This window comes from Callospermophilus lateralis, unplaced genomic scaffold (genome assembly GCF_048772815.1).
Source record: "Callospermophilus lateralis isolate mCalLat2 unplaced genomic scaffold, mCalLat2.hap1 Scaffold_107, whole genome shotgun sequence".
Classification (NCBI taxonomy): Eukaryota; Metazoa; Chordata; class Mammalia; order Rodentia; family Sciuridae; genus Callospermophilus; species Callospermophilus lateralis.
The window spans coordinates 1,098,312-1,121,333 of NW_027510917.1; the positions used below are offsets into that span (position 1 = coordinate 1,098,312).

General features: G+C 38.5%; 1 long non-coding RNA gene across 2 annotated transcripts in view; it reads right to left on the minus strand.

The window, feature by feature from the left end:
• The window catches only part of LOC143386226 (uncharacterized), a 223,619-nt gene that overhangs the window by 180,374 nt on the left and 20,223 nt on the right, over positions 1-23,022 (minus strand). The gene's annotated exons all lie outside the window — the stretch shown is intronic.

Genomic DNA, 23,022 nt, shown 5'->3' on the forward strand with positions numbered 1-23,022 from the left:
CATGTAGCATCCAGATTAAAGCAATAGCAATATTACACACATAACATTATGTTTATTTACAAGAACAGACACTTCTGTGTTTTTCTTTTTTCTGAAAGACCCTTCCCCTTCTGTTAAAAAATCATAACTTACCTGGTCTCAATTTAAGAATCAAGTTTTGAGGTGCAATCTGAACAATGTCAGAACTATTTTTCTGTCTGCATACACTGAGAGGCTTATTTTTAAGGATTTCTATTTGGGAGACAGGGTTTTCGATGAAGGTTAATTGACATCCTTTGGCTAAAAGATTTGCTGGGGTATCACATCTTTCACCAACTCCAGATGGATGGGTAAAATTCTAAAAAAGAAAAAAGTAGAGAAAAAGAAGACAAATCTGCATTTCTTTATAAGATGACAGTAATTAAAATTTTTACATACTTTCCTAGTTAAGCATCTTGCCATCCTAAATACATCATATTCCTGTATGACTGACATTGATTGTAGGTCTAAAGCTAAGTTATAGCTGAATAGCCAGAGTATTCTGCCAGTAAAGTTATGAGTAAAGATGGAGTCTCCTTTTAATTATGTTCATTTGAATTCATTAGCAGTTTTTTTAAAAGCTCATTTATTTAAAGATTCTCCTTTGCCATGACCAGATTCTTGAAATAGTTGAGTTCATCGAGTTGACATTTTTCAGTCTACTGTTTTTTTTTTTTTGGAATGAACTGTTGGTTCTTGGAATCCTAGGCCTGTCTAAGCTTTACAGTGCATCTATTACCAAATCTGGTAGCAAATAGAGATTTTTCTATGTATTTCTAAAGGACAAGGATTATGACATTGCACTGTCTGATACTTTACTAGTTTTAATCATTGATGTGTTGCCCTGATTAGCATTATTTCACTAAAACTGACCTCTCGGTGACCTTAAACTCAGTATCTTAAAGTGTTCTAGTTCAAGGTCTTTCCTCCAAGATTTGGAAGTAAGGAAGGAAATTAGAAGTTGGTTTAAAAGTCTGCTTTTCTGTACAGGACTCTGGAGTTTCCCAGGCCTCATTAGGTTCACATGAGCACTGAGGTATAGTATTTCCCAGCAGATATGTGGCCATTCCATTTTTGCAGCATCAAGAGCAGAAAAAATGGAGCCCAGAGGTACCTGTCTTACCTGATGACAAGGTTACTCTAGAGCTGGCACTAGGAAAAGTTGAACCCATTGACTCTCATGCTTAGAGAGAACTGAACCAATGTCCATATTTTTCCTAGCCCCTTAGAATTCAAGGCCACTTGTTTTCAGCAAGTAGGAAAGTTATCTTTCTTCTGAAATTAAAATTTGAGAATATAATTTGTCATCTACCAGTCAGGCTTTTGTGTATTTGAGGCTCTGGCAAACTCTCTAACTTCTCATAATGTAAGGAAGGCAAACAGTGGCTGATAGAGGCGCCTTCTCAACACCATGCAGTTGCTATCGGCTGTAGTCACAACCTTTGCCAGAAGGTCAGGGGTGGTGTTAACCACACAACATATTTTCTGTTCTTCCTAAGCAGAAGTCTATTTTACGTTTTGTTCCAATTACCTCAATTGATAAACTGATAACTACTTTTACTACTGGAGTGACCTCTTAATCTTGCCATAAAATTTGACAATCATTTAGCTACCAAGGGTCATTCAAAAGTAAGGCTATAAGAAACTCTCTCAAATAACTGCTAAAAAGTGCATTTAAACAAAAATTCTAGAATGATTTGCCATTTTCTGTCTCTGGAATGAAATTAATGCTGTCTTCTTTAGAAAGCCAATGTCCAAAAAATTATGCCTACCACCCACATTTACATTCTCAATCCTGCATTTGAAATCAAAAGAGCACAATTCCCCTGAATGCTGTTTTGTGGCCCCTATCGGTCAAGGGAGTACTGGGGAAGTGTGCCAGGTTTGTGCTCTTTTTATTATTATTATGATTATTATTATTATTATTATTATTAATTTATTTTTATTTTTTAAATATATTATACAGGAATGCATTACAATTCTTATTACACATATAGAGCACAATTTTTTATATCTCTGTTTGTATATAAAGTATGTTCACACCAATTCATGTCTTCATACATGTATTTGGATAATAATGTCCATCACATTCCACCATCATTGCTAACCCCCTGCCCCCTCCCTTCCCCTCCCATGCCTCTGCCCTATCTAGAGCATGGGAAGAATAGATGTTTAGATTATCTTTATGAGATCCAGTTGGGGAAAGACTTGTTTTAAAATTCAGAGTTAGTGCATCTCTATCTTATCAGGATAAGTCTGCAAATCACTCTATGGTGTCACAGCACAGGCAGTGACTTAGAATGGCTTGCTATATGCCTCCAGGCATCTTCACACTACATAGTTTTCAGTTTTAGAAAAGGAATGGCTGTTTGGGGCTTTGTCATTGGTATGATACAGAGTGACTGAACTCATGAAAATATAAGTTTTAAAAGAACTGAATAAGGTCTGAGTAGTAAGGTTTTCCCCAATACTACAATGCTCCTTGTAGAAACTAGCAGTGGCTCACATTGGATCCTGGTTCCCAGATGGAATACAGCTATAGTACTGATATCAAATGTGTGTTAAACTTCAGAAAACATCTCCATGATTACTGATTGTCCAGAAAGGCTTGACATTTTACATTTAACCATGAGAAATTACCTTAAAATAAGAAAAGGAACCAGGTCAAATAAAGGACCCTGAGTTGATTATTTTATTTAGAATAATTTGACATGCATTCCTTCCATGAATTGTGTTTGAAAGCAATCATGTCAATGCCACTTTGATGCACTAATACTTTTATTGTCCTTTCTTGATTTGTTTCACTCATATAACCCCACAGAAAAAAAGGACATTATCTGAGCTATCATTGAGGAAATCAACATACGTCTAACTGCACAGAGCTTTTAAAAACATGTTGAGGTCATTTGTTTTACCTCCTGGGAACACCAGGCACTCTGAAGTCCAATGAGTAAGCAGTCTCCACAGGTTTCTGCACCTCCCAAGGCACAGCCACCTACATTTAAATTCAGCAAGATGCAAGGAATTAAATACACTTTCATTCATTCCATTTACGAGACTTATGCCTCTTAAATTACTTGAACAAAACAATATCAAAATGCATTTTTGTCTTCAAAAATCAATTCTCAAAATACTAGCAACTCTCACATAAAAATTTACACTTCACATCTATCACGTTGAAAATACATGTGCCTTATAAGCCAAAAATTATCATCCTCTTCCTTTTTTAAAAATAGTTGTTGACAAATACAGAATCATCCTGTTTTTTATTCTTATTAAATACCTGTCATTTTAATTTTAAAAATTATTTGTAACCATTTAAAATGCTTCTCTTATAAATGTGGTATTTCTGTTTGTGAAATAACATCCTTTTTCTCTCCCAAGATTATTATTCTCAAGAGGAAGAACTTATTGTATAATAAAACAGAAGTTTCCAAAAGGACTGTCACAAAGGCATTAAGAAGTCCTACTGTGCAGTAATGTTGTTTAATTCTCCTCATTAAAATGCCTGTGTAACCTTTGTATTTATTTACCTTAAGCCTAGAACATCCACGGTGGGACCAGCCCTGTGTTTGCCTGTAATTTGTGAAAGTATTCACTAGGTGGCAAAAGAGCCATCAAACAGGTCAAATAAAAAATGACTTCGGCTCTAGTTTCTGAACCAAATGACAGGTTTGTCAATCATATCATGAAAGCAACATATCCGAGAACTTAGGTCTTCCCTTGTGCACGATCATTCCTTCCTAGAAATAGAAAGAACAGGAAGAGCAGCTCAATCCCCATTCGTTTCAGTTCTCACTGTGCAGATTAAAAAAATGAATTACCTTCAAGGTTACAAGACCAAAGCTGAAGATCGTTAAAGACTTTCTTTCTTGAAGTGTAAAATATTAAATACTACTTACACTGCTTTGAAATGAAACTTGAGATGTAAATTAAAAAGTTTTCATTACGACTGAAATGAACACAGAGGCTACCTGGACAGGTAAAGAAGAAAAGCTCTGTTTAAAAGCAACTTCCACATGATTTACTTCCTTGTTCTCCTTATAAGGAAGCCAGGTGTACAATAACCAAGAAGGTGGGGAAATTCATTTAGGAGAAATTTTTGTGTAAATTCTATTAGTCTCTCTGCATCCTAGAGAAAGTTGATACCTTTAGTGAAATGTTGATCGATAAAATGTCAAAAGAACAACTGAAATAGGATTGCTTCTACAATGATTTTAATTTAATGAAAACAGCAAAGATGTGAAATAAAACATAAGCATTTAAGTTACAGGTAAGGAGGGTAAAAAAGAAAAACAAGCTAAATGAAAATACCTCAGGTTTCTGTACTCCATGTTAAATCCTCTGCAGAGAATTTCAATAAAGTCTGAAAAATAAAAAAATAAACATAATTTTATAGGCAGACTAGAAGTTAGGGTTAGGGAAAACTGTTTTCTTATTTTTTTCATTGGATAAATAATACTGTTCTTATTTAAAAGTTTATTTAGCTTGTTTTTCCATTTCCAGTGCCCTGGATATTGCCTGCATTTTAAAAATCCACTATTAGCTTGTTATTCATCCATTCATTCAATAAATATTTACTGAGTATTGGTTTTGTGTCAAATATCACTTTTAATTATATATATATATATATATATATATATATATATATATATATTTAATTTATTTTAAAATATAAATTTATTTTATTTATATAATGTGGCATTTCAATACATACATACAATGTATCCGGTCAGGGTAATTAGCATATATATCACCTCAGATGCGAATCTTTCTTTGTGTTGGGAGTGTTCACAGTCCTCTCTATTAGCTATTTTGAAATATTTCATTAATTGTTGTCAACCATTGTTTTCCTACTGTGCTTTACAATAGTTGGAATTATTTCTCCCTATAACCATTGATTCTCCTTTCTCCATCCCTCCCTATCTCACATCCTTCCCAGCTTCTAGTAACCACTATTATATTCTCTACTTTTTTAAGATCAACTTTTTATCTTCCACACGTAAGTGAGAATATGTGGCATTTCTCCTACTGTGCCTGACTTATTTCACTTAATGTAATACCCCCAGTTCTATACATATTGTTACAAATGACAGAATTTTGTTCTTTTTTATGGCTGAATAACATTCCATTGCGCATACAATACATTTTCTTTATCCCTTCACCCACTGATGGACACCTAGGTTGGTTCCCTATCTTGGTTAATGTGAATAGTGCTCCAATAAGCATGGAAGTGCAGATGTTTCTTCAACAGGCTGATTTCCCTTCTTTCAAATATATACCTAGTAGTGGGATTGCTGGATAATATTATTGTTCTAATTCTAATTTTTTAGGAACTCCATTTTCTTTTTCATAATGCAGATATTCTCCTTGAAACAGATTCTGTCCTTAAAAAAAATCAATCAAATACTGAACTTTTGCAGCAAATACTTCCGGAGAGCAGTGGAAAGAGACTCAAATTCAGACAGTGATCAGAGCTAGGATGAAGAATAAAGCTGGGTTAAAGGAAGGGGGGCAGTGAGGAGGTGTTGGTTTATGTAGGAGAGTTGGAGAGTCTCCTTGACCAGTGCTATGTCACAGAGCTCTCGATGACATGGGTGACACAGGAAAGTGCAAAGACGCTGAGACTATAAGAAAGGAAAGGAAAAATGATGTGTTTTGAAGACAGAGGTCAGATTATACATAGTCTTGACCTTGAATTTTATTCTAAACAGGTTAGAGTGTCATAGGAAACCTAGAAAGATCCGATGTAATTTACATTTTAAGAGAATCACTCTGGCTGCTGTGGAAGTTACAACTCCTTTGGCAAGGTTGGAAGGTGTTTGAGGGAAAACAATAACGTGTGGCTGTTGAGGACAGACACGGTGGTGGTTGTAACTAGAAAGAGGTGGTCAGGACATATTTTGAAAATGGACTGATTATGGATTGGATGTGGACATGAAAAAAAGGGAGAGTAACTGAGTGATACTCTTCACTGAGAGAGGTTAGGCTGGGTAAAGAGGATGTGAATAAGAACATGATCAGTTTGAGATCCTAGAAGATAACCAAATGCCACTTAGGCAACTGGAGATGGAAGTCTAAAAAATGGGGACACGTTTGAAGCATGAACTGTAAGATTGGGATCATCAGCTTGGATTGAAAGACATGAAGCTGGTGGTATTCAATGAGTCCTGAGTTGTCTGCACACAGACCTCCCTAGTAGCTACTATTAGCCTCTTTGGATGAACTGAGTAAGGGATGCCCGAACAGCTGTCTATCTGCCCACTCTGTGGAAACTTCTCTGGGGTTCTGCTACCACCCAAAATCTCTTCCTCTTGGAAGACAATCAGACTAACTCTCCTGGCCTGTTTTGAAGTTAAGAGAACCCCAGTGACTAGCTCTTGCCAATGGAACATGAGTGGGAGTGGATAAAATTTCATTCCCGCTGCCAACAGGATGCAGGCAGCAACAAGGTCCTGGGAGAACTCCCAAGACCCAATTCAACCTGTGAAATTGAATTTGTGCTTTACATTGAGTGCCCTGTGCCATACTGTATAAAGACTTCTAGTAGTTTATTGTCTAGTATTGTTACAGGGCAGGCATTCAACAGATATTGAGTACATAGGTGAGTACATGCATAAATGGTTTAGGAGGGTACAGAAAGCAACCAGGAGAGGTAAAACATGTCCCCTGCTTGGGCTATGATGAAAGCTTAAAATGTAGGGTAGAGAAAATGCAGAGAGGAATTTAAGAGAAAATATAAAGTGAAGTAATGGTACAATAAAATATTCTCACACTCTGTATTCATGTTGGCACTGCTCTGGATAACTGGTACCAAGCAGTAATGCACAGGGAAGAAACAGTCTTGCTTCCTGAAGATGTAGTGCCTGGTGCCCTCCCCTGGGAACTGCTGTACTCACACCACTGTGAAAGGAGCAGCCTTGTTATCCCATGAGCAGCCAATCCATGCTTGCCAGAACTCTCAAGATGCCCTGAATGGAAACCATGTCCCCTTAACTAACCAGATTATTTCCCTCTGTTTCTGCTTATTGTGGTTCACCTTATCAATGGGAGATAAATTCTAATTCCCTCAGAGGATTCCTGAAACAAAGGATAGGACCAAACCCTATACATACTATGTTGTTTTCTTATAGATATGTACACACAAATTTAATGCCTTTTCTATCAGAATGTAATAATTATCACATACTGTGACTGTAGCTTTCTCAGTTTGAGATGTCACCTTGTAAGAAATAGAAAGTTTGGTGTTCCATTTTCACAATATAGTATTTAGCCTTAATTATGATGTAAGATCCAATGGTAGCCATTTTAACTATAGCTCTTCCCTTTAACTGTAGCCTTTCCCCAATTTAAAATGAGCCAATCATGTAGATTATAACCCTGAGCTCCTCATATCAGAGCAAGGGGCAGTGCTGCATTAGGGATATAATCAGGTTGACTGTTCACTCACGTGTGCTTGCTTACCATAATCAGTAGCACGCCCTTCTGCAAAAGTAAAGTTTGCCTTGCCAAGCTACTTCAGTGCACATGTTTGATTCCTTGTTGGGCATGGGACAATCGGGGTGGGGGGTGTATCAGAGATTGAACCCAGGGGCATTTAATCACTGAGCCATATCTCCAGCCAATTTTAATTTTTTTATTCTGAGACAGGGTCTTATTAAGTTGCTTCGGGCCTCTCTAAGTTGCTGAGGCTGGGTTTGAACTCATGATCCTCCTGCCTCAGCCTTCCAAGCTTCTGGGATTACAGGCATGCACCATGGCACCTGGCACACCCTGGTATTTCTAACAATAGGAAAACTAGAATGAATTTCTTTTTTCTTTTTTCATAGTTTCATGGACAGAAGATTTGTTCTTTCCATAGATCTTAGCAGCCTCAGCATATAAGTTTTTCCTTTCCTTATTAAGTAAGGACTTTCATCTTTTTACTTTAAGAGAAGCCCTTTATGGCTTCTCTTTGGCATATCTGAATTGTCAGCATTACTACTCCTGCACTTAAAGGTCATTTTTAAGTAAAATATGGGTTACTTTAATACAAGTATTTTGATACCATGACAGTTGATCTGATAACTGATCTGATAACTAAATCAGGTGGGTAGCATATAAAAAGTGGATACAGTGGACAAAAAGATGATTCACACCCTGTGTGAAACAGAATAGGATGGTAAAAGACTTCATTGTGCTATGTTTATATAATCCAAACCTTTTTCTTTTTAAAAAAATTTCAAGGCATTGTGGGTTTAGCTTAGTGGTAGAGCACCTGTCTCAAACTCATGAAGCCCTGGGTTCAATTTCTAGTAAGACAATTAACAACAACAACAAAAAAAAAATAAAGGAAGAAAAAAAATTCAAATTCACTGGAAAAAAAATCACTGTAAGTATTCATTTGCTGTTCGAAATAGTAATAGTTCATAAAACATTCCTGTTATTAAAAACTGAACATATTAAAAATTGTTTAAAAATGATTTCATTGTACTGCTTAGAATGGTACACAACTTAAAGTTTATGAATTATTTCTGGAATCATTTAATACTTTTGGATTGCAGTTGACCAGATAACTCTGAAACTTCAGAAAGCCAAACCATGTAGAAGGGAAGACTATGTGGAATTTGAACTGAGAAATTTAGGCAGAAAAATCTAAAGTTTCATAACAGAAGGTAAAACTGACAGGATGATCAGGGAGAGAGAGAGAGAGAGAGAGAGAGAGAGAGAGAGAGAGAGAGAGAGAGAGAGAGAGAGAGAGAAGGGGGAGAGAGGGAGAGAGAGATTGAATGTATCAGGCTGGAGGAAAGAAAGATTATGCTTCAGGTGTCAGTCCAATTTTAGAAGAAATCAGCAGCTACATGGAGGCAGAAGCCAAAGGCAAGGGAAAGCAACACTGAGTTGAAAATGAGTGGGTTGAGGTATCTATAGAGAAGGACCCTGAGCTACATTAATTGAAAAGCAGTAGAGTCAGATCCACAAACTCATTCTCCTGAGTTTCTCAAGCAGTCTCAAGTGGCTGTAATCCCAAATGCACTTCCAGGTTGGATCTCTTTAAGAACAGTTCTTCCTGGCTTTCTCCAGGACCCTGCTTTCCTAGAGCAATATATACTGTTACAACAAATTCCCATTTCATAGGGTGGTGGAGAGAGTTTCTGTATCCTTGCTATTGACACTTTTAGACAGGCTGGCTGAGCCCATAGGATACTATCTTAGTTGTTCAGAGCTCAGGGTAGCAGCCCCCCTGCACTCCAGCCTCTCAGCAGCAACTTTGCTTGGGAGATTTCAAATGAGCTGTTTTCATCTGACCCTGATTTCAGAGAACCATATATACCTCTGGCTCACTGCATTCAGCTCGGGTCTCTCCTGGAAACTGCCACTCAGCCACATCAAAAATTGACAGTGCAGGGCCCACTTGGGTCTGGCTCAGGCCCTCACAAAACACTCCCAGGAGAGGGGAAACCGAGTAAGCCTGGCCAGGAGCCATCTGAAACACTGGGAACCAGGTAATGACCATCACCTTGGGCTGGGCTTTAACGTGCTCCCTGCTTTATTCAAGCACCAATGACAAGTCTTCTACTTCTGTGTGTCTCTCTACAAGTACATCTCAGGAAGTAGCTCCAAGAAGACAGCACAGATGGGTGTATTGCCTCAGAGTCTACCTTTGAGGTAGGTCTGTGACATCATATACAGTGGATTGTCTGCAGAATTTCATGGCTGACTTGTAGTTGTGTGTAACATAGGAAACAAGGAATTTGGAAGCTGCTATCTTTGTCTCACATTTCAAGACATTCAGGAAAATTCTTTTAAAGAATTAACGTAACAACTTTTTGTCATCCTAGTATATAATGCCCATAATATTCTAAATGCTATGGAAATATTTTATGGCCTAAGCCTTACATTCTAGGCTGGGCTTATTTGTTTTTGGTGTGTGTGTGTGTGTGTGTGTGTGTGTGTGTGTGTGTGTATGTGTGTGTGTGTGTGAAAATATTCATAACATAAAATTTACCCTTTTTTGTTTGCGGTGCTTGGGATCAAACCCAGGGCCTCCTGTGTACTAGGCAAGTGCTCTACCACCAAGCTCAAGCTACATCTCCAGCCTTCAAAATTTACTATTTAAAAAAAAAAAAATTCAGCCAGATGCGGTGGCAAATGCCTGTAATCCCAGCAGCTTGGGAGGAGGATCGAGAGTTCAAAGCCAGCCTCAGCAAAAAGCCAGGCACTAAACGGCTCAGTGAGACCCTGTCTCTAAACAAAGTACAAAAAAATAGGACTGGGGATGTGGCTCAGTGGTCGAGTGCCCCTGAGTTCAATCCCTGGTCTCCCCACTGCAAATTTCAGACATGTAATTCAGTGACATGAAGTAAATTCAGATATTGTAAAACCTTCACCATAAGGCATCTCTACAACTTTTTCATCATCGAAAATTAATTTCTGTACCCTTTACCTAATAGCTGCCCATTAATTAATTCCCCAATTAAACTCTGCACCCTTTACCTATTAGTTGCCCCCAGTAGCTGCCTGTCCTGCAACTGCCCTTCACCATTCTGCTGTCTCTATGAATTTAACTATTCTGTTATTTTACTTAGCATAATGCCCTCAAGGTTCATCCATGTTGTAGGATGTGTCAAAATTTTATTCCTTTTTAAGACTGAATAATATTTTGTTATATGGATATACCATGTTTTATTTATTCACTTATCTGTCAATGGACATTTAGGTTATTTTCACCTTTTGGGAATTGTGAAGAGTGGTGCTATGAACATGGATGTACACATGCCTATTTTTTTCTAGAGCTCACTTTTTAAAGCCTTTAGATGCTCGTGATGGGAGAAGGTCAGTATAATGGCAAGAGTTTTGTTCCGGGTATAGAGAAACCTGTGTTTAAGTTGCAGTCCTGCCAGGTCCTGCTGTCTATCTGTGGGGATAATGTTTTTTTTTTTTTTCTCAACACTTTTGTTTTCAGATTTTTGAAACAATGATATTATCACCTTTAGGATCATGGTGAAGATTTAATTATACCACTTTGGAAAGAAACCAGATTTTGTGGGACCTGAAGAATATACAATTTGGGGGCTTTCCTTGAGAAAAGAAAAGTAAAATTGGAAATCAATGAGGTGTTAAAGTGCATGTTTATTACAAATAAGGGGGGAAAGCCATGACAGCAAGTTACTGAAGCCTTGGAGATTCTAGTCCTTTGTTTTGTTTTGTTTTGTTATCACCTTAGGCAAGTCACCAGAGATGCTTACCTAAGAATGTTTCCTGATGGTAATCTAGCTTCCCATTCTCCAGCCACTCACAGGTCCCACCACTCCTAAGCTCCCACTCCTAAAATGGGGGCCCCTCTGTGGTTTTCCCTCAGGAGTTGTATTTATTTATTATTTTTTATAGTTTATTTATTTTTTTTAGCATTCATATTTACTGTAGCTTCCTTTATTAAGCACCAACAAGTGTCAGGCACTGTTGAATATTTTATTAGTATTGCCTGATTTCATTCTCGAAAAACCCTCATAAAATAGGGACTATTTCATTTTCCTTTACCAGATGAGGAAACTGAGACATGGAGAAGCTATAGAACCTGCCCACCATCACACAGCTGCTCAGGAGGCCACCCGGGTATAAGGCCACTGCTTTCCAACCTGAGTGTCGTATTACTGTGCAAACCATCTCCCGGTGGATAAGAGATAATCATGGAGTTAAAACAAACAAAAAAAGGTGCCCACAAGAAATGAAACTCTACCAGAAACTTTAAAAAAAGGGCTGTATCTTTAGCCCTCTCATTTTATCTCTGGCCCTATACCTGGCTGTCTCTTTTTTATTTGTTCATCCTGTGAATCATTTATTACCAAAAATGAGAAAAATATGTCATCCTGGATTGTACAATCCTTTCTTATTCCTTCTCTGCTTGAAGTCTGGTACAATCACTTAAAAACAAAATGAAACAAAACAAGCTGCCTGGCCCTTAAGGCAGCAGGAAACAGCTTCAGGAAGAATCCAGCCAGGCCTGGCACTGAGTACAGGGGAGGGCAGTCAGGGCATTTCCTGTGGCCAGGAGATGACTCAGGATTAACTCCTGGTGCTTGAGCGGCAGCCCCCCTCTGACTTCTCAGCTCCCCCAGGCCCCATGCACACTAGAGCGCAGTGTGCACAGGAGTCAGAGGAAAACCATCCTTGTGATCAGACCATTTGAGAAGTCCCTCACCTCAGGGTTCGGAAATTCTTTTGAAGTCCAAAAGAACTGAGCTCTTTTTTGTCTTTTTGTTGTGGAATAAATCCAAAGATGAGGTTTTCCAGTAAATGCTAGCAAGCGTGAGTTAATCCTGACTTGACTCTGAGAAAAAGACTTGTTATGCCGCTCTTTCCCCATCTATGAAGCAAATTAGTGGTCAGCCAAGGCAAGAAGTCCATGTGAACAAACAGACATTGATTGCCAAGGGATTTACTCATACTCAGCTTGCACAAGTGATAAGCATCTCTTTTTCTTTTCATTTTAAAAGATAAGTTAAGAAATCAAACTGAGGATTAGGATTCCTTGATTTTGAGCATTTATTTTTTTCTGATAAGAACCATGTCTTCTAGGGTTGCAATGGGCAGATATGTTACAGTAAAAATGAATTCTGATTTATTTATTCATTCACTCATTCAGCAACCATCAACAGACACAATTTGTGCACAGTTCTGGGAATACAGTGCTGATTAAAGCCAACAAGATCTTGCCTCTTGGAGTTTACATTCTGGTGAAAGAGACAGACAACACATACACAGATGCTAAGAAAAATAAGGCATGGTAAGAGATGGCTGAGGTGGGATGGCTAGAGAAAGCTTTCTGCAAAGGTGTCATTTAGCAGAGCCCTGGGGAAGTAAAGGAGGGTGTCACATAGCTGTCTCTAAGAGCAGCCCATGCCATGGGAAGAGGGAGTACAAGACCTGGGGAGGAATATTTGGGGACCAGCAATGTGGCTAGTGAGGCTGGAGTGGAGTGAGATGGTGATCTGAGGAAGGTAGTAGGAACCAGGCCAGAGAGGTACAGGAGCCATCAGGAGCTCCTGAAGGAGAGTCTGGGTTCGGGTTGGGGGGCAGCGCTGTGGTCAGAACTCTGGGTTTGTATTCTGCGTGAGAAGAGAAGCTCTTGTGGAGTTTTGGTTGGGTGCGAAGGAGCTTATGTTTGAAAGGATCACTCTGAGTGAACAGTAGAGGCAGCAAGGACAGGAGGCAGGAGGCTGACCAGAGGCTGCTTCAGCATCTGAAAGTCACAGATAATGAATTACTTGAACTGTGGTGGACCCAAGGAAAGTAGTTCAAAGTGGTTGGATTCTGAGTATACTTCTATGAGACAGGATATGCAAATGAATTGCTCATGGGGAGGGAGAAAAATCAAGGGATCAGGGATGACTCAGGCAGTTGTGGAGGCCCCACCTGATAACCCCACCATCTCTGACAGTTTGCTCCAGCTGCATCAGAGAGACATGGTGCAATATCTGTCCATCATTGGAGTCACAGTGAGCTCTGTTCTCCTTCAATGACCTGTGGAGCCATGAGGAGTCATAACTGCAAAAGGTTCTCTGGGATAGAAGCAGAGAGGTCTGAATCATGCAGGCCAGTCCTCTATTGTGAGATTGCTTATATGCTTGTGCAAACATTCCTCCAGTCCAGTGAAAGTCTGATTAGCCAGCCTCTTCTGTTCTGGAATTCCCCATGACTTTGCACTGAGGGAGCAAAAGAAAATCTGGAAAATCCCTATGGTGTGTAATCCTCCATGGCTGTGATGGTAGACTCACCAAGGTCAGTAACATAATAGTGCCCCTTAACAGATTTAAGTATGTCTCTCTATCTACATGTATATTTGTCTATCACCTATCCATCTCCATTCTTCATGAGGGCATGTAAGAAGGAAGATGAGATGGAAATATTTTACTTAAAAAAAAACTTTCAGTGGAAGGACTTCATACTTCTTTTGACCTTAAAGATGGAATTTATGCAGCTGTGACAGTAGGGATGATTGTTACCCTTTCAAAAGCTGGGAGAAACGATGGCCAGTGATTGTTTGAGGAGCATCCTTGAGGAGATCGGTGGAGGATTTATTACTTTCTACTCCCATTTTATGGACTTTCCTGATTGTTTCTGATGTCCACTCACTGAATCCTGTCTGAAAGTTTACACAAAATCAAATAGAGTAAAGGATTGAGTATGATGTGAACACCCTAATTGTTAAAAAGGCTAAACAATAAATTATTCTAACAAGCTAATCAAAATGTCATTAAGCTGGTGATGTCTGAAGAATTAGAAGATGAGAAATAAGAAAAGCCTTTAAAAGCAAATACAGCTGGCATCTAATTAAAGACGGTATGTTGGGTTTTTACACTGCAACGGAAGTAAGAAATCTATATATTGTTGGGCATACTTACTTTCAGACCAAAAGTGATTTCCCTGAGCTGTCAGATGTGAGAGATTTTGAGGGAGTAGAAAACCCATCTACAGGCAGTGCTAACTGTGGCCTCCTGGCTACTCTGGTGGAGCCTCACTTGCAACTAATGCTGGAGCCCCCTCTTAGCGCCCCCTAGCTGTTGAGTGTGTAACAGGCTGCTCAACCCAGGCAATGCTGCTAAGGGCTCAACAGTGATTTCAACATTGGAGTAAGGAAGTGAATCTTTTTTATATATCAGGGAGTTCAAAATATTAAAGTCTCAACAAAAACAACAACAAAAACACCCCCCCACACACACACACAGTAAAAGCTTTTTTGATAGAAGAAAATTGCTGTTAAAATCAAATATTTGAGGAAATAGTAGGGGGCAAACTTCATTACATATTGATGAAATTGTTATCTTGAATTCCCAGTAGCATGGAATGGTGACCAATAGTGTGGAAAATGCAGTTGTCAGCTCTGGTCTCAGAACAGACCTTGGTGGATTATTGGACATTTGTTGCACAGTGTCAGTTGATCTTAAAATGGTTAATGGCCTTAACTTTAGGCAATCAAGGATTAGGAGGATGGGATTTAAATGTTAACTGACAGAATGATTTATTTTTATGTCTGTCTCTAGTGAAGAAGCATGGTTTCCCAACCTGTGTTTTGAAGGAAGCTGTTAATCCTTGTCCTGATAATGAATATGTTCCTATAGTTTATTTAATGTAGACTATTAAATCCCCCTATCAGAAATTCATGATACTCATTAATCTAGTAAACACTTCAAGAGGCTCTATAGGGAAGAAAATTGCTAATCTTTGTTTAACAATTAAACAAAATCCCATTTCCCCAGAAAAGTGTTTTTCTTTATTCACTTATGGGCATCCCTGCGTTTTTTCTCACCTAATGTAGTTTCAGAACTGCTAATGGTGAGAACAGATACACTGGAAGCATTATGGAATTCTATGTAGCCTACCATCAAGGAAACACAGAATTAAATTTAAAAGTTTTCTCATAATAGTGTAACCACATTTCTTAAGAAAAAAACCCAGGTGTGAAATCATTTGTTCACTGCTCTCTTTCAAATACATTCTCCAATTCAAAGACCTTTCAAGATGGGTTTTCTGGGAGAAAATTCTCCAAGAGAACTCAGAAGGCAGATCCATTTTGTTGATGATTCAGACAAAGTACTTGAGGTAGTGATAGCTCATTATAAATCTCCAGACTCAGACTGGGGCTTTGACTTTGGCTACTTAAAAAGTCCAGAAACTGAGAGTTTTAGTATGAATGACCTAGGATGGTTTCCCTTGAGAAATGGGCTCCAAGCACAGTCATCTGTTACTTTCTTGTGATGTCCCCTTCTCTGGGCAGAGGAATCAGTTGCTGCTTGTGCCTCTCATTGTCCTTTTTGCTATGTCCCCAAGCTCTCATCTGCCTGTGTGTCTATCTACCTGTCTCATTTATAGAAGGTCCAGAAGTGTAGCTCCCTTAAAGCAATAGCACTCTCCTCTTGGGGTAGGGCACACCATTTCAGGTGATAAAGTGTGCAAAATTTTGTTCTCAAATTGTCTCTGCTGCTTTCTTAGTATCTTAAGATGCAGACTTCACACAGGTGGGACCAATCTGCTTGAATCTGAATGTCCTCTCTTGATACTAGATCATTCTCTTGAAAAAAGTCTTTACTTCTTAGAATGATTGGTTTTATCAGAAGTTTAATTCTTTCCTAGTTGTGGGAATCTAAGTGAACATAGGAAATGCATCATTTGTTCACTCTGTTGGATGTCAAAATAGTAATCACTATAACCCATTCCGTTTGGTTTTCTAGAAAAAAGTAAAATATGGTATAGGTGTTTTTAAAAGGTTGAATTCCATAGCAGATAGGAGGGGGAAAGCATAATGATAAGTTTCAAAGTTATATTTGCAATTTGCAAGTCTTCCTTTTTCACATCTCTCAGATAAACATGCTAGATCTTGTTCACATAAATTGCATGCAAGTAGTAGGTTGGAAGTCAGAAACACAGTTGGAGGAGATCTAAAAAACCAAGAAACCCTGAGTTAGAAAGAATGTTTAGTTATTTTATTTGGCTTTACCTAGCTTTGGAACTAGGCAACGTTATAATAGCATTTTCTAACAACTTTACTCTAAAAATGTAGTGTCATCTTACTTTTTTTTATAGCCTGTTTCATGGAATATTGCAAATATGAATTCTTTGGTCATGTTACTAATCTTAAAATTATAATAGCTAACAGTGGCCCCTAAAATATGTCAGACACTATTCTAAATTTATCGTACTGTGAGGTGAGGTACTAATATTAAAAAAAATATTTAACTTAATATTTTAGAACAATTTTGGATTCATATCATCATTGTTTTTCTTTTTTTAGTACTGAAGATTGAATCCAGGGGCACTCAACCACTAAGCCACATTCCCAGCCCTTTTTATAGTTTATTTAGAGACAGGGTCTCACTGAGTTGCTTACAGCCTTGGTAAGTTGCTAAGGCTGGCTTCAAAACTCACAATCCTCCTGCCTCAGCTTCCCCAGCCAGCCACTGAGATTACAGGCGTGCACTACCTTGCCTGGCTTATTATCCCCTATTATTAACATGTTATGGTTGGTATGGTACAGTTGTTGCAATTGATAAATCAGCATTGGATATATTATTGTTTTCTAAAGTTTGTAGTGTCTCAGATTTCCTTAGTTTTTGCTGTTTCTGTTCAAGGATCCCCTCAGGATACCGTGCTGTATTTGTAGTCATGTCTCCTTAAATTTCTCTTGAATTCTCCCCATTTTACAGAAGAACAGATGTCACATATAGGAAGCTAACTGACTTGCCCCCAGCCTCAGAGTTCCTAGGAGGAAACATTGGCCTCAAATCCCTGTAGTCTGTAGGCACGTGTCTAACCTCTGTACTAAATAATTGATATCTTAATCATGTTATTTCATCTTGAATTGCTTGAGTTACTTGTCAGTTCAGGCAGCACCATGGTGGAGTGGTATGCATACCTGGCCCAGGTAATTTCATTGGTGGTCTGTGACTGGCTGGACTTACATAGACAGTTTTCAATAATAGAACAATAGTTGCTCATTCTTAGAGCCTTCGGGAAATCTTAGAGGAAACAAGGAGGCTTAAAATAACAGAAATTGATTCTCTCACACAGTTCAGGCCATAAGTCCAGAAGCAAGGTGTCTACAGGCCTGGCTCCTGTGGGAGCACTAGAATCATCCCTTGCTTCTTTTCTGGCTTCTGATAGTCACCAGCAGTCCTTGGCACCCCTTGACCTCGATCTGCGTCGCTCTGATGCCTTATCTCCACATGGACCTCTGCTCTGGTGCTCTCCTTCTCTGTCTCTTCTTCTTATAAGGACACTTATCATGAATTTGGACCCAACCCCCCCCAAAAGAAATTGGGGATGATTTCATCTTAAGAGCCACATGCCTTCAATCAGATTTCCTCTATTTGAGGCCAATTCTTCTACGTAGTATCTATGAAGCTGTGGGCAGGTTAGTTTACCTCTCTGTATGCCAGAGAAATGGGGAGAATTCAAGAGGAGCCCAAGGAGACATGGTAACAAATATAAAGGGTCTGCAAAGATCCACATCTACAGATTCTGGGAAGGCAGACACATCTTTTGGAGGCAGCCAACATTTGACCCACTTCAGGTATTAGCAACTCATAGAGGGTTGTTGGGAGAATTAAGTGAGATAAAATGACACAGGCTACCTGTGTAGTAGGCATGCCTTCAACACTACAGTCATTTTTATTAACACTTTTGATTAATACTGTTTTGTATGATTTGAGGTCTCTCATTACAAAATGTTAAATTGTGTAATTGTCCCAAATGAAATAACTTCATTCATCTGTGTCTAGTTTATGTGACTATTATTAACCCTATAATTGCTTGACATTATCGTCGTTGTAGTTTCTAATAGGATCTCCACAAGGTTGTATGAATGCAGCCTCTCCTCTTCCTTTTCTTGGTGGCAGAGGTGGGGCAGGGGGAGGTACTTTCTGCTAATAACACTTGTCAGAAACACAGAAGCTCTTTAAGCCTCATGAAGCCAGGATGCTGCTGAATGAATTTCCTGTTTGTTTGCCCATGTTGATAGACGTGCAGCAGAAAAGAAAACAGCTGGGCAGCTCAGCTGTTTCTCTGTCCTTTGGTTACCCTCTGTGGTCACTGGTTGCAGCACTTCCCTTTTCTGCTCAGGATCTTTACCCAAGGGAGAGAATTCCAGCTTGGTGCTGAGCATTAGCCTCACCCCACCCATTGCACTGCCCTGCTGCTCCACCCACTGCCTGCGCTGTCTCCTGCGGTCACTCCTGGCAGCTACAGAACTCTGAGCTGGATTCAGTGAATTCCTTCTGCATTTGTCACAGTCTCAGAATTTTAGGGCCCTTAGGAGCCAAGTCCAACCCTACTTCATTGTCTCTCGGTTCCTTTCTTCAGACAGTTGTTGAGCAGAGAGGCAGTGAGCCCCAAACCCTGCAAGGTGCTCTGCTAGGTTCCAGAAGCAAGCTCCAGGGGTTGACTTCAAACCAGCAGTGGGCCTTCTCTGAGCTGCCTGAGCAGATGTCTGTATGATCTCCAGAGTGCTGATAGCCTATATCTTACCTAGAAACAATCCTTTAAATTATATATCTGTTTTTCCTGCGGTCTGTCTACTAACACAACATGTAGACTCTATGACCTTGAAAGGGGAAAAATTGCATCTTCATTTGCAGCAATCCTAGTCTGAAATTAAACATTTCCCTTCATTGTAGGCAGCAAACTACGTTAATATTACCAATACCTGGAACTTGCACTAAGATAAATCATGTCGATTTTTCATATTACTTTACAGTTGTTGCAGATATTGAGAAATGTTATCAACACTTAGCAATCTTCAGAAATCACCATAATCATTAGATCTGCCACTGGCCTTGTTATTTAAAGTGTTAATAAAAAGTTACATGTGTTACAATATTGTCAATTTGCTTTTCAATATTTTGATAACTGTTGCAATTTAATTGGATTGTTTCTGTAGTCATATATATTTTATTTTAGGAATTCAGTACTTTTTATCTGAAAAATAACATTCATTATTTTTATTCAAGAAATTTCATTCATTCAAGATTGCCAAAGGGGTCCCTGACACAGAGAAAATGTTTGGAATCCCTAAGCAAGTACCTATTCTAGACCACCCAAAACCCACTTGACATAATCATCTTCCTTTTTCCTGAATGAGATAGAGACATGATATGCAGAAGTGGGCCACACCACTGTTCTGGGATCACTCTGGGACCACTCAACTCATTGCACACATTGTCCTTGTAGGAAGTGAAATAAGTATTGCCTGGAGTTTTCAGAGTAAGGAATAGCACTGAGGAATTATGCTATATATATGTATGTATGTATGTATATATATATGATAATTTATATATATCTATTTGGTAAATAAATTATTCAGTCCTTTTGAGTATAAAATCAAGGTAGGAGTTTTTTTGTACATGTGTCCTTTGGGGTTTAACCTTTCCAAAACAAAAATAAGGTGCAAGAAATGTGGAACTGTGGAACTGTGTCTGTTCATTTAAACATATGAGCATAAAGTTGTTTTGTTTCACTGCTTCTTACTTAACGTGATGAATTCTTGAATATTCTTTGGGATAAGAAAGGATTTGAAACCACCCCTTCAATCAACTTTTGAAAATCTTTGATTTTGGTTAAGCCAATACTTCCAGATCTCCTGAATCCCAAAGTTAATAGCCATCCTGAGTTTTAAAATATTACAGAAATGAATTCCAATAATGATTCCATGATTGAAAACTAAAATCTGTAAAGAAAGGTTTGAAGAATTTTATGCACATACACAGTGAATGCATTGATTTAAACTTTTGTTTAACCCACTAAATTTCCCATGGTAATTCACATTTGAATTTCTATACTCCAGTAGATGAATCAGCATCTTAATTTAAGCTATTATATATGGCTCTGTCTGGGTGGCACACATTTCCACTGGGAAGCAGTACCTTCTTTGTTTATCAAAGTTTGAAAAATTGAGTATTTTGTTAAATTAAATAAATCTGACATGTTTTCAAGTAATTGGATGGGAAAAATAAAGGTGCTGATGCTGTTTATGAGAAGAAGAGATGTCATAAACTTGGAAATCATTAGATTGAAAGCAGCACACATTTAACCTTTATTTCTTCATTAAATTGTAGATTCACTTATGAAAGAAAAGGGAAAAACTTAAAAACATAGATCAGAAATATGCCACTCATAAAAAAGAGGCATGACCAGGTGAAGGGTGGGCTGGAATTGAAGATCATAATCTTCCAACTCTGGGGGATCCAATCTCTGTCCCCTCATCTCATGTCCCCTATAGGAGAACTTTTATACCCTAATTTCTACATGAATTTCAGGAAAACAGGGCTGTGTGCTTTTGAACTAGCAACCTAAACATTTACACTTCACTTTTCCCACCCCTGCCACCACAAATGACAGTAATAATTTTTATGTCAATAAGATGAATTCTATCTTGCCCCAAACCTGCCGACTCCCACATTAATCTCAGTTCACAAGTGGTTGATGAAAGAATAGCTAGTCTGCTTTAAGTAGTCATTAAGTGGTCTCTCATCTCCCAGTCCTTGTTCCCCCACTCCCATATTATACAACTAAAACAGTACTTTCATAGGTCACCATCTTTGGTGACTCCTCATAGCTCACAGAACAAAATCCAATTACATCAACACGGTATTTAAACCTTCCAAAATTTTGTCCTAATATCTCTCTCTCTCTCTCTCTCTCTCTCTCTCTCTCTCTCTCTCTCTCTCTCTCTTTAGTACTAGAGATTGAACCCAGGGGTGATTAAGCATCCCCAGAACTTTTTATTTTTTTTTTAATTTTGAGACAGAGTCTCACTAAATTGCTTAGGGCCTCAGTAAATTGCTGAAGCTGTCTTCAAATTTGCGATCCTCCTGCCACAGCTTCCTGAGCTGCTGGGTTTATAAGTGCACCCCACTGTACCTGGCACCCCAATCTCTTATTGTGATTTATTGTACAGGACTCTCATAGAAAGCTATGGTTCTTGTCAAACAGAATTCCCCCATTTCCCAACAATTCATTATTTTGTTTGTGGTTACCAACCCTCTAACACCCTTTTCCTTGTTAGAAATGAGGGCACTCAACCACATCTGCTTAGATTATACATACCATGTGCATCCTTAATTGCAAAGTTCAGATCCAGTCTTTTCCCCAGTAATTTAGGCCACAATGACCATAATCCTAAAGATATTACTCATTTGGGATTTATGAACTATGCTGAAGTTGTTAATGTGTAACTGTATTTCAATTTCTTTGAATTGAGAAATAGCACATTTCCAAGCACATAGTAGGATTCAATAGCCCTAGACTTGTCATTTATTGATTATTTGATCTTGACTTCTCTAATGCTTAGTTTTCTCATTGGTAAAATTAAAATAATTGCTATCTTGTAAGACTGTTGCTAGAATTAAAAATTCTATATGTGAAGAGTGCTATATAACATCACAAATGAGATATCCCTACCCTAAAGTAGCTTTTAACTTAGCTGGATAAATAGATGATTAAGAAATTCAATCTGGTATGGGGAAGAATGCTAGCAAGAAGCTAGAAGATTCAATTCTATCTCAATTTAGCTTCTCAATAAGTCAGAGACTTTTCCGCTCATTCTTTTTCCAGGTTTCAATTTCCTCATATCTAAATCAAGGGGAGGTGATATGTGTGGAATAAAAAACTCTAAAATCTTTTCCCACAATAATACACAATGTTTCTAGAAACAAAACATAAATACAAGACCAGAAAGATGTAATTCTGAGTTTTGAGGGTTATAAAGAGGGGAGTGCAGTTACTTAAAGAAAAAAAAATTAAGTTAAGATTTGAGACAACTCTTGAAATTGAAGAATAGAAAGGGATTCAAAAAGAGAATGGGAGAGGGGAACAAGAAACAGCAAAGATTAGCATCACAAGCAAAATACTGGAGGATTAGTGAAGAAAGCCATCTGATTCTTGGCTGATCTGAGACACTGGGGCTAAGAGACAGTTGGGCATGAGGGGAAAAAGCAGTGTATGGCAGCCTTGAACACCAGGCTACAGAATTTAGATTTGAACTGGTTGGCAGTAGGGAGTTGCAGAAGAGTATAAGCAAGTCAATGCCAGGAGCATTCAGAAACGTCCATTGAAGCAGCTACTCCACCATCATGCAATATGGAGACACTAGAGGCAGGGAGACCAGCTCTGGTGGAAACGCTTCCTTCGGAGCCCGATTAGATAGATTTAATAATGTAATCTAAAAATAATTATATTAGATCTAATAACTTAGGCTCCAAGTGATAGGAACAACTATCCTTGACTAGGAAGGTGTGATAGACTGTTTTATTGATCAAAATATTCATTTAATCTCTAGAAGGATTTGTACACTCATGCTGTGTGAGTTCAGGCTTGGCCATGTGACTTGCAAGGCTCCTCATTTTAAAAGTATCATCTATCTCTTTCTCCTGAACTCAAAAATCATGTGTCTTTTCTTTAGCCAAAGAAATATGAGTAGACATGATGCATGCTACTTCCAAGCCAAAGCTTGAAGGGCTGTGTTGAGGTCCC